Here is a 15,009-nt window from a genome sequence, read left to right as displayed (position 1 = left end):
CAATATTGCCTGGTATCACAGCTGACATTTCATTATTATTTTGCCTAGCAGGAGTCTAGAGAAATAGTGCTGAAAGGTAAACTCAAGGTCATTTTAACCAGGGATAAAGTGAAAGGGTCTGGATATTCTCTTTTGGTCTGGATATTCTCTTTGAAGAATTTATACAGTACATAATATCTTATTGCTAATATAGACACTATGTTGCATGGCAGGTTTCTAGAACTTAAATGTATTCAGACGGTAGATATCGTGTCAAATGTTCTTACCACAAAAAAAGACAAACAAAAAATAAAAAAGAATAAAAACAAAGGTACATGAGACATTTTGGGAGGTGTTAGATATGTCTATTACCTTGGTTATGGTGAGGTTATTACTGGTGTTTGTATGTCTAAACACATGAAGTTGTATATGATAAATATGTGCAGTTTTTGCATATCAATCATACCTCATTATCGTACCTTTACTAATAGCAGTCCAGGGCTGTCTCACAGTATCAGGACCCAATCTTCTATCTTGTTGCTCTGCCACTCATGGCTTCTGTTTCCAAGGTTTCTTTAAAGCCCAAGAATCCTGCTAGAGCTCTAGCCACCATATTCATGTCCCATGAGGAACAAAGAGAATGTGTAGAAAACTTCCCAAAAGCATCACTCAACACTTCTAAGTCCCTGCCAGTGGCCAGAACTTAGTCATATGGTCACAGGTACTTGCAAGAAAAGTCGGGTATATATTGCTGACCTGAATACATTCACAGATTCTGTTACAAAGAGATAAAGGAAGAACAGATATTGGGTCCGGCAATTAGAAATCTCTCCTACGCATACACATGGTGGGAAAAATGAGCTTTTTATTAAAAAGCTGAGACTAAAAAAGTCATAAAAACTGGGAAGATACATGTGCTTATGATTTGAAAATGCTTTTCATCAAGGTAAGTTATTTTCCAATTAAATAGTAAAACTTTTCAAATAAGAAATTATCATCCTAGAACATTAGTTCTCTAACCTGCAAGAACATTTACATCGCCATCAATTATGAGATGTAATTGATATGGGATGCATTTTAACTTATTAGTTCTAGGTTAAACTGTATGAAATCGCTGGTTTTCTTAGAAACAATTGCATATTGGAAATTTCATAAACCTAATCTATTACAAAGCATCACCGTTTGTGAATAATTTACTTAAAAATACAAATTAGCACAGATTTAGGTTGCTGCCATAATAAAATAACTATTACAGTTTAGTTTCAATAATCTTCATTAAGTGGGAAAGGAGTGAAATCACAACGGACATATTGGGAATTGTACCTTTATCCTTAAGCACTTCAAAATTATTTTTTGTTCCTAGATAAGATACTTATTGTGGTAGACTGAAAAATGGCACCCCAAATATTTCCACGCCCTAATCCCTGGTTTTATGCCTGCGTATGTTAAGTTAAATGCCAAAGGGACTTTGTAGATGGAATTAAGGTTACAGATCTTAAAATAGGGAGATTATCTGAGTAGGCCCAATGTAATCAAATGGACCTTTAAAAGTGGAAGTGGAAGACAGGGGTAGGTCAGAGAGATGGATGATGGATGAAGCAACAGGAAAGATTCAAAATGTGAGAGGGACTTGACCTACTATTGCTGGCTCTGAAAACAAGGGGGCCATGAGCCAAGAAATGTGGACCGCCTCTGTAAACTAGAAATGGCCCTCAGCTGACAGACAGCAAGGAAGTGGGACCTTGATCCTTCAACTGCAAATAATTGAATTCTTCCAACAACTGATAAGCAAGAAAATGGATTCATCCTTCTACCCCTACCGCCAGAGCCTCCAAAAAGGAAAGCAGTCCTGACAATATTTTTATTTTAGCTCAGATGAGACTCATGTCAGATTTCTGACCTATAAAACTTTAAGACAATATATTTGTGCTGTTTTAAGATACTGACTTTGTGGTAATTTGTAACATTTACAATAGAAAATATACACGTTTACCTTAATAAAACCTCAAATTTAAAGGAGTTATCAAAGAAGAGTCCCTAAAGTCATTTAAACTATATTTTTTAAAGTTCAATTCATGTCTGATCCTGAATGATTCTGGTATATTAAGTTGTGCTATAACTGGAAATGTGTGTTTAGCCAACAAAAATGACAAAATAGTAACAATTGAAAGCTACAAAGCCAATTATTTTTATATAAAAACTTCAAAAATATCATGACTAGTTATTATGGGAACCATTTTATCTAGGAGTGGTTTGTAAGGCAGCATTTTAAGTTTCCATAAAAACAGAACCTTCTGTTTTAGAAGAGATGTCAGTAACATAACCAGAAACCTCTATTTCCAAGTGCAGTGGTTTCTCCTGTCCATAACTCAGGTTTGAACTAACTTCCATTTGAATCTCTTGCTCTTCCACTTTAATCTCTTGCTCTTCCACCTCCAAAAGTTTATCTGGAGTTGAAGCTACCTACTTCTTCATCTTCATTTTTATGTAGAAGGCTACAAATCATTTTGGGTCTATAGGAGAAATCATTTTCCTGATTATCAGCCATTCCATCCCACCTATATTTTCTTCTCCTTCCTTCTTTTCTGTCAGAAGAGTTACCATGCTGAGCTTCTTCATTGTGTGGCATTTATATTTTAGCACTGTTTTATTATTGCCTTCTGCATCTACATTTTCAACATTTTCTTCAAATATAGCATAGGTCCTAAGAGTGTCTTTGTACTCCCCAGCAAAGAGATAGCTGTCCACTTGCAGAATGGGCCTCTCGTTGTAAATTCTCCAAATCTTGCATCTATTTTCACATTTTGAGAAAATCCTGACAATTCTACTGGAATCAACATCTCTGCCTTCAATTCCTCCTCTTCTCCATTCTCTGGACTCCACTTCTTGGCTGCCACCATGGTCCCACGCCTCCTCAGTGCCTCCCCAGTCACTAGCCACCCCAATCCAGAGCTACCATCTTAAGCCCCTTATGATTTTCTTAATAACATTTTCCTCTCTCTAGCTTACTTTAAGAATAACAGTATTTAATTCATATAACATACAAAATATATATTAATTAACTGTTTATATTATTTCTAAGGCTGCTGGTCAATAATACGCTATTAGTAGTTAAGTTTTTACAGAGTCAAAAGTTGTACACACATTTTTGAGTGCATGAGGGTCATATATATGTGTTACAGGTTTAATTAAATTTAACTTTAAAAATAATATTCAGTTAGCCAATGAATGGTAGTGAGTTTTGTTCTGTGTTATTCCTGTGGAGACTGTGGAGGTAAAGCTAACTCTTATTCTATGAACCCTAGTATCTGTGGGAACTAGCTCTTGGGTTTCTATTTCATTATTCTGATGAAAGCTACTTAAATTCTTCATTTCTGAAGGAAAACAAGTAATCTAGTCACATTTGTGTGAGGCAGCTGTTACAATTCTTGACTAGTAAAATAGATTGAATCTGAATACTTACGCTACTCACTTCGTTTATTTGTGCTCAAAGAGAATAGCTTTATAACATGTATAAAATAGTAGCCCTCAAAAATATATATTTGGCATAACGTGCTTTCAACTGCTATCACAACTTCTTTTATAGGAGACATAAAATAAGCACCTAAGTATGTTACTGGAAGAAAGTTGCTTGAAAGAACAAGCTTATTCATTTTTATTAATTGAATTTTTTAAATAGAATATTAAAAAGCAAATTTTTGGCATATATAATAACTAGGGAACTACAAAAGTTTTTGTGAAATTCTAAAAGCACTTTTAAGAATAAATTTAAGAAAGTTTTAAATATCCTAAACCCTTCTCAATATATCTATTGAAAGTAGCTTAATTAAAAAAAGCATAGTTATAATACTGGATGAGTGAATACACATTCCTTTTAAGGAAAAATAAAACAAAACAAAATAAACAACAACAACAAGAAAACTTACTTTTCCAAAAACTAGGGATACATGGGAGCTTCCTTAATCTAATAAAAGATGAGTGAGAGACTGAGGCAGGGATGCTTTATCTCACCACTACTACTCAATCTTGTACTGGAAGTCCAATCTAGATAAATAAGAGAAAAAATATCTAGCAGGCATACAGATTGGCAAAGAAGAAATAGAACTTCCTTCATTCATAGACAACATGATTTATGTGGAAACTTTTAAATTATCTATAAAACACTCCTGGAAATAACTTTTAAAAAGAGATTAACATGGTTGTAGGAAGCAAGGTCAATATTTTAAAAGTCAATTGATTTCCTATATGCTAACCATGAAAAATTTGAATCCAAAATAATGAAAGAAGACACATCATCTTCAATAGCATTGAAAAAAAGTTTAAAAAGTACTTACACATATACCTAACATAAATGTGCAGGATCTGTATGTGAAAAAGTAAAAAAACACTGAAGGAAAATCATTTTAAAAATCTAAAGAAATAGAAAATATACCATGTTGATGGAATGGAAAAGTCTATATTTTTTCCATTTTTTCCATGCTCTGTGTAAAGCACTGGAGGTACAAGGAAGAATCCCTGCCTTTAAGGGGCTCACAGTACAGTGGAGAAAAGAGACAAATAGCCAGGCAATTATAACACAGAGTGAAAAGACTTAAGATGGAATGGTTAGAACTAGCTATCATGAGAGCTCACAGGTTGGTCACTTCTCTCAGACTTGGAGGATCAAAAGAAACTACCTGGAAAAGGCTGCACCTGAGAAGACTCTAAAAAAAGCAGACAGAATCTATCCAAGCTAAGAAGAGGAGGGTTAACAATCCAGGGTGAAGATGAAGCATATGCAAATGCAAACAAAAAATGAGGGAAAGAAGGTGGGATATGCACAAAAAGCCAATCGGAGGGAAGAAAGTTAACAAGAAAGCCAGAGGAGAAAAAGGGATGGGAAGGAAAGAGGAGGGCAAGAAAGGAGAGTATAGGAGGGCAGAGGAGAGAATGTAGCCATAACTGTGAAGCTGCCTTGGTTCTCACACTCCCCACAGTCTAGCCAGTGAATTCTCCTGTGTTCTTGGCATGTAGGTCTTTTTTATACGTTAGCATGTGAACACACTCTCCCATTCAAGTAATAACCAGGCCCAACCCTGCTTCACTTCCAAGATCAGACAAGATTGGGCACGTTCAGGATAGTATGGCTGTAGACCACACTGTCTCTTATAATCAATGGAATTTCTTTTTAAAATGGTGTACAACATGATGTTTTGATATCTATACCCAATGGGAAATGATTAAATCAAGCTAATTAACATACCTATGCCTTACATAGTTATCATTGTTTTGTGATGTGAACATTTAAGACCTACTGTCTTAGGAATTTTCACGTATGCAATACATTATTATCAACTATAGTCGTTCTGCTATATATCAGATCTCAGAATTTCTTCCTCCTGTTTAACTGAAACTTTGTGTCCTTTGACCAACATCTCCCAACCACCCTTGCCCGCCATCCCCAGCTCCTGGCAACCATCAATCTGCTGTCTGGTTCTACGAGTTCAACTTTTTGAGATTCCACATATAAGTGAGATGACACAGTATTTGTCTTTCTGTGCCTGGCTCATGTGACTTAGACTAGTATTCTCCAGGTTCATCCACATTGTCACCAACGACAGAATTTCCTTCTTTTCAAAGGCTAAATAATATTCCATTGTATATATATGCCCATGTGTGTGTGTGTGTATATATATATATATAATATATATATGCTCATATGCTTATATATATTATATATAATACATGTGCATATATATATGTATGTATATCACATTTTCTTTATCCATTCATCCATTGATGGACACTTAAGTTGATTCTACATTTTGGCTACTGTGACTAATGCTGTAATAAACACGAGAGTGCAAATATCTCTTCAACAGACTGATTTCACTTCCTTTGGATATATGTATCCAGAGGAGTGAAATTGCTGTACTGTAGGGTAGTTCTCTCTCTCTCTTTTCTCTCTCCTTTTTTTTTTTTTTGAGAAACCTCCATACTGTTTTTCTTAATGGTTGTAGCAATTTGCATTCCAACCAAGGGTAAAAGTGTTCCCCTTTCTACATACCCTTGATAATATTTATGTTTTGTCTTTTTAATAAGAGCCACTCTAATAGGTGTTAGGTGATACCACACTGTGTTTTTTTTCAATGTTTTGCATTTCCCTAGTGAGTAGTGACATTAAGCATTTTTTCCATATGCCTGTGTAAACCAAAAGCATCTGAGACATACTTTATCAATTTAGAAAGTTTATTTTTCCAAGGTTAAGGATATATACATGACACAGCTTCAGGAGGTGCTGATGACAATTGCCTAAAGTGGTTGTGGTACAACTTGCTTTTATACATTTTAGAGAGACATGAGACATTAGTTAATATGTATAGGATGTACATTGGTTTGATCAGGAAAGGTAGAACAACTCGAAGTGGAGGCTTCTAGGTCATAGGTAGATAGAAAAACTGTTGCATTCTTTAGAGTCTTTGATCAGCCTTTCACTGAATACACAATTTATGTGAGAGGGAGGTAGAGGAATAGTCACTTATGCCTTAGTGTGGATCAGTGTAACTGCATTTTACATAAACAATAGGGCAGAGAAGGCAATGAGATATGCATTTTTCTCAGGTGAGCAGAGGGATGACTTTGAGTTCTCTCCTTTGTCCTGCAGCTGTGAAGATAAGCTATCAATTTACATTGCGAGGGTGAAATTCAACAGAACCGTTTTAAGGTAAAGATCTTGAGGCCCACAAGGAATTTTCCTGTGGGCAAATTGTGAGGTAAGTATGTAACATTTTAATCTTTGTAGCTATCTTACTTAGGAAAGAAATGGGAGTTAGTTTTGTCTGACCCAGTTCCCAGATTGACTTTTCTATTCGGATTAGTGATTTGGGGGTCACAATATTTATTTTTCTTTTACACCTGTTAGCCATTTGTATGTAATTCTTTTGAGAAATGTCTATTTAGGTTTTCTCACCTAGTTTTTAATTGGAATATTTGTTTTCTTGCTATTGAGTTGTTTGAGTTGCCATATAGGGGATTCATTTTGAATATTATTTCCTTATCACCTGTGTGGTTTGTTAATATTTTCTTCCATTACGTAGGTTGTTTTTTCACCCTGTGGACTGTTTCCTTTGCTAGAAAGAAGCTTTTTAGTTTGATGCAATCTATTTTGTCTATTTTTGCTTTTGTTGTCTGTGCTTTTGGTGGCATATCCAAAAAGTCATTGCCCAGAGCAATGCAAAGAGAATTTTTTCTATGTTTTCTTCCAGTAGTTTTATACTTTCTGGTCTTATGTTTAAGTCTTTAATTCATTTTGAGTTGATATTTGTATATGGTGTGAGATGATGGTTCAAGTTCATTTTTCTGCAGGTCACATCCAGTTGTCCCAAAACTATTTATAGAAAAGACTCTTTCTCCCATTGTGTGTTCTTGGCTCCTTTGTCAAAGATCAGTTGACTGTCAACTATATGGTTAAGAAGTCAATTCTCCCCAATTTCTTTGCAGATTGCACACTTTTCTTTTCTTTTTTTTTTTTTTCTTTTTTTTTTTTGACGAAGTCTCACTCTATCGCCCAGGCTGGAGTGCAGTGGTGTGATCTTGGCTCTCTGCAACCTCCACCTCCTGGGTTCAAAGGATTCTCATGCCTCAGCCTCCTGAGTAGCTGGGATTACATGCGTTCACCACCCTGCCTGGCTAATTTTTGTATTTTTAGTAGAAACGGTGTTTCACCATGTTGCCCAGGCTGGTCTTGAGCTCCTGGCCTCAGGTGATCCACTCACCTTGGCTTCACAAAGTGCTGGGATTACAGGCATGAGCCACTGTGCCCAGCCAGATTTCACACATTTCTAACAAAATATTAGCATGCTTTTTTTGTAGATATTGACAAAGTAATCCTAAACTTTTCATGAGAATTCAAAGGCAGCAGGCTGGTAAAAAGATTGTAAAAAAAATAAGAAGAAAGTTTGCTCACTTACATTATCCAATTTTAAGACTTACTATAAAGCTACAATAATTAAAACAGTGTGGTATTGGTGAAATAGTATACATAAATCAGTAGAAGAGAATAAAGATCCCAGAAATAGACTCATACAATGAACTGATTTTTGAAAAGTGTTAAAAATTTAATAAAAAAAGATAGCCTTTTTACCAAATGTGCTAACATTTTCTGATGACCATATGAAAAAATTCTATACCTATATCTCACACTTTACATAAGAATTAACTCAAAATGGATCATTAACCCAATTGTCAAAATGAAAAAGTCTAATACCTTTAGAAGAAATTATAAGACCAATTCTACGTGACCTTGTGTTTGACAATGAGCTTTTAGACATAATATCAAAAGCATGATCCCTGAAAAAAAACACATTAAACTTTATCAAACCTAAAATCTTTTGCTTTGCAAAATACATTGTTAAAAGAATGACAAGATAAGACACAGATTAAGAGAAAATGTTTTCAAATCACATATCAGATATAAACAAAGTTTTATCCAGAATATACAAGGAACACTTAAAACTCAACAATTAGGGGAAAAAATAAAATGATGGATAAAAAACCCAAACATACACTTCACCAAAGATACACTGATAGAAGATAAGCATATGAAAAGATACTCAACATCATGTGTTATTAGGCAAATGCAAATTAAAAAATAAAACTGACAACACCAAATGCTTGCAAGTTTGTGAAATAACAGGATACTTCATTCATGGATAGGAATGCAAAATAATACAGCCTCTTTGAAGACAGTTTGGTAGTTACTTATAAAGTAAAACAAACAAACATAGAATTATTAAAGGGCCCATTAATAACAGCCCTAGATATTTACCCCAGTGAACTGAAAACTCGTGTTCACACAAAAACCTGTATGAAAGTGTTTATAACACTTTTACTCATGATCACCTAAAATTAGAACCAACAAAGGGTCTTCTAATAGGTGAGTGGAAAAGCAAACTGTGTTACATCCATAAAACAACATATTGAGGAGCCAAGATGGCCGAATAGGAACAGCTCCGGTCTACAGCTCCCAGCGTGAGCGACGCAGAAGACGGGTGATTTCTGCATTTCAATCTGAGGTACCGGGTTCATCTAACTAGGGAGTGCCAGACAGTGGGCGCAGGCCAGTGGGTGCGCGTGCCGGGCGCGAGCCGAAGCAGGGCGAGGCATTGCCTCACCTGGGAAGCGCAACGGGTCAGGGAGTTCCCTTTCCGAGTCAAAGAAAGGGGTGACGGACGCACCTGGAAAACTCGGGTCACTCCCACCCGAATATTGCGCGTTTCAGACTGGCTTAAAAAACGGCGCACCACGAGACTATATCCCACACCTGGCTCGGAGGGTCCTACGCCCTCGGAATCTCGCTGATTGCTAGCACAGCAGTCTGCGATCAAACTGCAAGGCGGCAGCGAGGCTGGGGGAGGGGCGCCCGCCATTGCCCAGGCTTGCTTAGGTAAACAAAGCAGCCAGGAAGCTCGAACTGGGTGGAGCCCACCACAGCTCAAGGAGGCCTGCCTGCCTCTGTAGGCTCCACCTCTGGGGGCAGGGCACAGACAAACAAAAAGACAGCAGTAACCTCTGCAGACTTAAATGTCCCTGTCTGACAGCTTTGAAGAGAGCAGTGGTTCTCCCAGCACGCAGCTGGAGATCTGAGAACGGGCAGACTGCCTCCTCAAGTGGGTCCCTAACCCCTGACCCCCGAGCAGCCTAACTGGGAGGCACCCCCCAGCAGGGGCACACTGACACCTCACACGGCAGGGTATTCCAACAGACCTGCAGCTGAGGGTCCTGTCTGTTAGAAGGAAAACTAACAAACAGAAAGGACATCCACACCGAAAACCCATCTGTACATCACCATCATCAAAGACCAAAAGTAGATAAAACCACAAAGATGGGGAGAAAACAGAACAGAAAAACAGGAAACTCTAAAATGCAGAGCGCCTCTCCTCCTCCAAAGGAACGCAGTTCCTCACCAGCAACGGAACAAAGCTGGATGGAGAATGATTTTGACGAGCTGAGAGAAGAAGGCTTCAGACGATCAAATTACTCTGAGCTACGGGAGGACATTCAAACCAAAGGCAAAGAAGTTGAAAACTTTGAAAAAAATTTAGAAGAATGTATAACTAGAATAACCAATACAGAGAAGTGCTTAAAGGAGCTGATGGAGCTGAAAACCAAGGCTCGAGAACTACGTGAAGAATGCAGAAGCCTCAGGAGCCGATGCGATCAACTGGAAGAAAGGGTATCAGCAATGGAAGATGAAATGAATGAAACGAAGCGAGAAGGGAAGTCTAGAGAAAAAAGAATAAAAAGAAATGAGCAAAGCCTCCAAGAAATATGGGACTATGTGAAAAGACCAAATCTACGTCTGATTGGTGTACCTGAAAGTGATGCGGAGAATGAAACCAAGTTGGAAAACACTCTGCAGGATATTATCCAGGAGAACTTCCCCAATCTAGCAAGGCAGGCCAACGTTCAGATTCAGGAAATACAGAGAACGCCACAAAGATACTCCTCGAGAAGAGCAACTCCAAGACACATAATTGTCAGATTCACCAAAGTTGAAATGAAGGAAAAAATGTTAAGGGCAGCCAGACAGAAAGGTCGGGTTACCCTCAAAGGGAAGCCCATCAGACTAACAGCGGATCTCTCGGCAGAAACCCTACAAGCCAGAAGAGAGTGGGGGCCAATATTCAACATTCTTAAAGAAAAGAATTTTCAACCCAGAATTTCATATCCAGCCAAACTAAGCTTCATAAGTGAAGGAGAAATAAAATACTTTACAGACAAGCAAATGCTGACCGATTTTGTCACCACCAGGCCTGCCCTAAAAGAGCTCCTGAAGGAAGCGCTAAATGTGGAAAGGACCAACCGGTACCAGCCGCTGCAAAATCATGCCAAAATGTAAAGACCATCAAGACTAGGAAGAAACTGCATCAACTAACGAGCAAAATCACCAGCTAACATCATAATGACAGGATCAAATTCACACATAACAATATTAACTTTAAATGTAAATGGACTAAATTCTCCAATTAAAAGACACAGACTGGCAAGTTGGATAAAGAGTCAAGACCCATCAGTGTGCTGTATTCAGGAAACCCATCTCACGTGCAGAGACACACATAGGCTCAAAATAAAAGGATGGAGGAAGATCTACCAAGCAAATGGAAAACAAAAAAAGGCAGGGGTTGCAATCCTAGTCTCTGATAAAACAGACTTTAAACCAACAAAGATCAAAAGAGACAAAGAAGGCCATTACATAATGGTAAAGGGATCAATTCAACAAGAGGAACTAACTATCCTAAATATTTATGCACCCAATACAGGAGCACCCAGATTCATAAAGCAAGTCCTGAGTGACCTACAAAGAGACTTAGACTCCCACACATTAATAATGGGAGACTTTAACACCCCACTGTCAACATTAGACAGATCAACGAGACAGAAATTCAACAAGGATACCCAGGAATTGAACTCAGCTCTGCACCAAGCGGACCTAATAGACATCTACAGAACTCTCCACCCCAAATCAACAGAATATACATTTTTTTCAGCACCACACCACACCTATTCCAAAATTGACCACATAGTTGGAAGTAAAGCTCTCCTCAGCAAATGTAAAAGAACAGAAATTATAACAAACTATCTCTCAGACCACAGTGCAATCAAACTAGAACTCAGGATTAAGAATCTCACTCAAAGCCGCTCAACTACATGGAAACTGAACAACCTGCTCCTGAATGACTGCTGGGTACATAACGAAATGAAGGCAGAAATAAAGATGTTCTTTGAAACCAACGAGAACAAAGACACAACATACCAGAATCTCTGGGACGCATTCAAAGCAGTGTGCAGAGGGAAATTTATAGCACTAAATGCCCACAAGAGAAAGCAGGAAAGATCCAAAATTGACACCCTAACATCACAATTAAAAGAACTAGAAAAGCAAGAGCAAACACATTCAAAAGCTAGCAGAAGGCAAGAAATAACTAAAATCAGAGCAGAACTGAAGGAAATAGAGACACAAAAAACCCTTCAAAAAATTAATGAATCCAGGAGCTGGTTTTTTGAAAGGATCAACAAAATTGATAGACCGCTAGCAAGACTAATAAAGAAAAAAAGAGAGAAGAATCAAATAGACGCAATAAAAAATGATAAAGGGGATATCACCACCGATCCCACAGAAATACAAACTACCATCAGAGAATACTACAAACACCTCTACGCAAATAAACTAGAAAATCTAGAAGAAATGGATACATTCCTCGACACATACACTCTCCCAAGACTAAACCAGGAAGAAGTTGAATCTCTGAATAGACCAATAACAGGAGCTGAAATTGTGGCAATAATCAATAGTTTACCAACCAAAAAGAGTCCAGGACCAGATGGATTCACAGCCGAATTCTACCAGAGGTACAAGGAGGAACTGGTACCATTCCTTCTGAAACTATTCCAATCAATAGAAAAAGAGGGAATCCTCCCTAACTCATTTTATGAGGCCAGCATCATTCTGATACCAAAGCCTGGCAGAGACACAACCAAAAAAGAGAATTTTAGACCAATATCCTTGATGAACATTGATGCAAAAATCCTCAATAAAATACTGGCAAACCGAATCCAGCAGCACATCAAAAAGCTTATCCACCATGATCAAGTGGGCTTCATCCCTGGGATGCAAGGCTGGTTCAACATACGCAAATCAATAAATGTAATCCAGCATATAAACAGAGCCAAAGACAAAAACCACATGATTATCTCAATAGATGCAGAAAAAGCCTTTGACAAAATTCAACAACCCTTCATGCTAAAAACTCTCAATAAATTAGGTATTGATGGGATATATTTCAAAATAATAAGAGCTATCTATGACAAACCCACAGCCAATATCATACTGAATGGGCAAAAACTGGAAGCATTCCCTTTGAAAACTGGCACAAGACAGGGATGCCCTCTCTCACCGCTCCTATTCAACATAGTGTTGGAAGTTCTGGCCAGGGCAATCAGGCAGGAGAAGGAAATAAAGGGTATTCAATTAGGAAAAGAGGAAGTCAAATTGTCCCTGTTTGCAGACGACATGATTGTTTATCTAGAAAACCCCATCGTCTCAGCCCAAAATCTCCTTAAGCTGATAAGCAACTTCAGCAAAGTCTCAGGATACAAAATCAATGTACAAAAATCACAAGCATTCTTATACACCAACAACAGACAAACAGAGAGCCAAATCATGAGTGAACTCCCATTCACAATTGCTTCAAAGAGAATAAAATACCTAGGAATCCAACTTACAAGGGATGTGAAGCACCTCTTCAAGGAGAACTACAAACCACTGCTCAAGGAAATAAAAGAGGATACAAACAAATGGAAGAACATTCCTTGCTCATGGGTAGGAAGAATCAATATCGTGAAAATGGCCATACTGCCCAAGGTAATTTACAGATTCAATGCCATCCCCATCAAGCTACCAATGACTTTCTTCACAGAATTGGAAAAAACTACTTCAAAGTTCATATGGAACCAAAAGAGAGCCCGCATCGCCAAGTCAATCCTAAGCCAAAAGAACAAAGCTGGAGGCATCACACTACCTGACTTCAAACTATACTACAAGGCTACAGTAACCAAAACAGCATGGTACTGGTACCAAAACAGAAATATAGATCAATGGAACAGAACAGAGCCCTCAGAAATAACGCCGCTTACCTACAACTATCTGATCTTTGACAAACCTGAGAAAAACAAGCAATGGGGAAAGGATTCCCTATTTAATAAATGGTGCTGGGAAAACTGGCTAGCCATATGTAGAAAGCTGAAACTGGATCCCTTCCTTACACCTTATACAAAAATCAATTCAAGATGGATTAAAGATTTAAACGTTAGACCTAAAACCATAAAAACCCTAGAAGAAAACCTAGGCATTACCATTCAGGACATAGGCGTGGGCAAGGACTTCATGTCCAAAACACCAAAAGCAATGGCAACAAAAGACAAAATTGACAAATGGGATCTAATTAAACTAAAGAGCTTCTGCACAGCAAAAGAAACTACCATCAGAGCGAATAGGCAACCTACAACATGGGAGAAAATTTTCGCAACCTACTCATCTGACAAAGGGCTAATATCCAGAATCTACAGTGAACTCAAACAAATTTACAAGAAAAAAACAAACAACCCCATCAAAAAGTGGGCGAAGGACATGAACAGGCACTTCTCAAAAGAAGACATTTATGCAGCCAAAAAACACATGAAAAAATGCTCATCATCACTGGCCATCACAGAAATGCAAATCAAAACCACTATGAGATATCATCTCACCCCAGTTAGAATGGCAATCATTAAAAAGTCAGGAAACAACAGGTGCTGGAGAGGATGTGGAGAAATAGGAACACTTTTACACTGTTGGTGGGACTGTAAACTAGTTCAACCATTGTGGAAGTCAGTGTGGCGATTCCTCAGGGATCTAGAACTAGAAATACCATTTGACCCAGCCATCCCATTACTGGGTATATACCCAAATGACTATAAATCATGCTGCTATAAAGACACATGCACACGTATGTTTATTGCGGCATTATTCACAATAGCAAAGACTTGGAACCAACCCAAATGTCCAACAATGATAGACTGGATTAAGAAAATGTGGCACATATACACCATGGAATACTATGCAGCCATAAAAAATGATGAGTTCATATCCTTTGTAGGGACATGGATGAAATTGGAAACCATCATTCTCAGTAAACTATCGCAAGAACAAAAAACCAAACACCGCATATTCTCACTCATAGGTGGGAATTGAACAATGAGATCACATGGACACAGGAAGGGGAATATCATACTCTGGGGACTGTGGTGGGGAGGGGGGAGGGGGGAGGGATAGCATTGGGAGATATACCTAATGCTAGATGACGAGTTAGTGGGTGCAGCGCACCAGCATGGCACATGTATACATATGTAACTAACCTGCACAATGTGCACATGTACCCTAAAACTTAAAGTATAATAAAAAATAAATAAAATAAAAAAATAATAAAAAAAAAAAAAAAAAAAAAAATTTTA

At 37.8% G+C, this 15,009-nt stretch overlaps 1 pseudogene; it reads right to left on the bottom strand.

Moving 5' to 3' along the window:
* Positions 1-2,247: 2,247 nt before the first annotated feature.
* LOC100974835 (general transcription factor 3C polypeptide 6-like) lies at positions 2,248-2,879 on the bottom strand (annotated as a pseudogene).
* Between the last annotated feature and the right edge of the window lie 12,130 nt (positions 2,880-15,009).

The sequence above is a fragment of the Pan paniscus genome, chromosome X, assembly GCF_029289425.2.
Source record: "Pan paniscus chromosome X, NHGRI_mPanPan1-v2.0_pri, whole genome shotgun sequence".
NCBI lineage: Eukaryota > Metazoa > Chordata > Mammalia > Primates > Hominidae > Pan > Pan paniscus.
This window is presented reverse-complemented; position numbering and strand designations above follow the sequence as displayed.